Here is a 2500-nt window from a genome sequence, read left to right as displayed (position 1 = left end):
GGGGACGTGCTCGGCGCAATTCCACGGGACCGGAGACCCTCCCCCGTCCACGGCGGGAGGCGAAACTCGGAAGTGCCGGCTGCTTACTCGAGCGGAAGGGTCAGCCTGATTCCTGCCTTGCCGGAGGCCCGGTCGCGGGGGTGACGACCCGCCGCCCGGGACGTGCGAGGCACCAGCAGACAGAGACTGCCCGACGGTCAGAGAGAGGGAGAGAGGAGTGCCGAGGCTCAAGTGGCGAACGGTCGCGCAGGCACGCCACGCACATCGATCGCCAGCCGCGGAACGGCACGGCCTTCAGTGGGGCCGGCGGGCGACGCCGCTCCTGAACCCAGCGGCCCCGAGTCGGACGAGTTGAGGAAGGCACGCCGACGGTGACAGGGTACGGAAGACACAGCGGTGGCCTTCTGGCGACTTGGCCCCCGACAGCCCGACGTTCCGCCGTCCTCCCGATGGCCAGGAGGACCGTGCGGGGGTCGGCCGACGGCGTGGTAGGTGTGCCTGCACGGTGACGGAGCACACACCACGCCCGCCAACCCCTCCGTACCTCCCGAGACCGGTGGCAGGACGGAGCGGAAAACGTGCGGACTGAACGGGAGAGCCAAGAGCCAGCGATCCACGCGCGTGCGACCGTCCAAGTCACAGCGTTCGACGAAAACCTCCTCCCTCGGCCAGGCACTCGGCGCCAGCAGGGGAGACAGGATCAGACGCCCCGCCGGCCACTTAAGGCCGAGGACGAACCACGAGACGGGCGGCTGCAGCAGCGGGCGGCCTGCAGCTCCCAGCACTCTCAATCGATCAACCATCGAGTCGGGTCAGCGTGTCAAACCGGCGAGCTCCACGGTCAGGCCGGCGGCGCACCAGCACCGGACCTCCGCGGCTCCCTTCACTCTTTCCACTGCCAGCCAACCGAGAGACGGACCCAATGCGGACGTGCAGAGCTTAGGCAGACCCCCCACTGGAGGCTCAACACTTCGTGGCAGCTCCGTGTCCCAGAGACCAGGAGGGTTGGCACACACACACAGTGTGAACCACCGACAGCCATTCTGGGACCGGTGACAGCCGTGCTGGCCCCACTGCCACGACACAGACGGACGCCAGGCCGCGCTCCCCGGCGGGGGGATGGCGTCGAGCCTGACGAACGGAATGTGCAGGGTGGGGGGGAAAGGCCAAGCGCTCCGACGCCGGAGGGCTCCGGAGTCTGAACTTAGGGGGACAAAGAGGACGGGTCCTCTGCGACACCCCAGCCGCGCTCTCGCCAGCCAAGGCGAGTGCGATTGATTGCCAAACGACCCTCAGACAGGCGTGGCCCCGGGAAGAACCCGGGGCCGCAAAGTGCGTTCAAAGTGTCGATGATCAATGTGTCCTGCAATTCACATTAATTCTCGCAGCTAGCTGCGTTCGTCATCGACGCACGAGCCGAGTGATCCACCGTCAAGAGTTGTCTGAGTTTGTTTTAGGTCTCTCCCTCGCCAGAGGAAAGCGACCCGGACCGCACATACGCTCCCCACCTTGAGCTACAGCCACCTGCACGCCGGCGTGCGGGCGGAGCAGGGTGGCGTGAAGCGATGGGGAGCACCATCCTGGTGCGGCCCGCAGAAACATACGTCTATTGGGGGGAGGAGGACAGGGCGCCCAAGAGGCGATGCGTGCCCCAACGCACCGCAGCGACGGAGGCAGGATCACCGCCACCATGTCGCCCGCCTAGTATCACGAGGCGTGCAGCAGCTTTGCCCTAGGAAAAGCAGAGGCGGGAACGGGCACCGGCCATCGGTTCGGCAGCGTCACTGACGCGTGCACGTGGCGGCGTGTCGGCGAGCGGACTTCCTGTGCGAGGAGGCGGGGGCGGCACTCGCCCGAGCAGACGCCCGCCCGGCCCAGCCACCGCCGAGGTGGACTGGGAGTCGCGGCAACGGCTCGTCATACTCGTTCCCACACTCACAGCGCAGCTTGCCCGCAAGCCACCGACCACCGATCGACGCCAGGCGCCCCGACCGAGAGCGGGATCGCTCGTTCGCCCTGCTGGCAGTTCGCTGGGGATCACTACTGCACGGAGCTCGGAGACCGACGGGCGGCAACTCGAGAGTCTTTAAACCACCACCCCCATCCCGCAAGTGCAAAGAGGCTGTATACGCACAGACGGGTGAGGGGAATAGGTACCCCGTCGGGTTTGAAGGGAGCGTGACTAGATAGCAACGATGTAAACCCAGCCGATTTGGGAGCGAAAGACCGGCGCCTGCATCACCGGCTTCGTTTCCCGTGGCTGGAGAGTACACCGAAACCCTCCGTCTGTCGCGAGCTCCCGACGACGCGGTGCCGCCAAGCAGCAGGGCCGGACCTGGTGTGGCTCCCCTCGTCGATCACAGACCGGTCGGCACTACTGACGAGACGGTGGAACGGGCTTCGCCCCTTGTGACGAAGGGTGATGCGAACCCGCCCGCCCGCGTGCGTTCGGGGTGGACTCGGCAAACGGAGATTTGAAATCGGAAAGTGTCCTCCTGCC

The 2500-nt window shown here is 66.6% G+C and overlaps 1 non-coding gene across 1 annotated transcript; it reads right to left on the bottom strand.

The window, feature by feature from the left end:
* Nucleotides 1-1286: 1286 nt before the first annotated feature.
* On the bottom strand, nucleotides 1287-1440 carry LOC140472494 (5.8S ribosomal RNA). The gene has a single exon (XR_011957670.1). It is a non-coding gene; the product is annotated as a 5.8S ribosomal RNA (ribosomal RNA).
* Between the last annotated feature and the right edge of the window lie 1060 nt (nucleotides 1441-2500).

The sequence above is a fragment of the Chiloscyllium punctatum genome, unplaced genomic scaffold, assembly GCF_047496795.1.
Source record: "Chiloscyllium punctatum isolate Juve2018m unplaced genomic scaffold, sChiPun1.3 scaffold_353, whole genome shotgun sequence".
Taxonomy (NCBI): domain Eukaryota; kingdom Metazoa; phylum Chordata; class Chondrichthyes; order Orectolobiformes; family Hemiscylliidae; genus Chiloscyllium; species Chiloscyllium punctatum.
The sequence above is the reverse complement of the archived record's forward strand: the minus strand, read 5'-3'. Positions and strand labels throughout refer to the sequence as shown.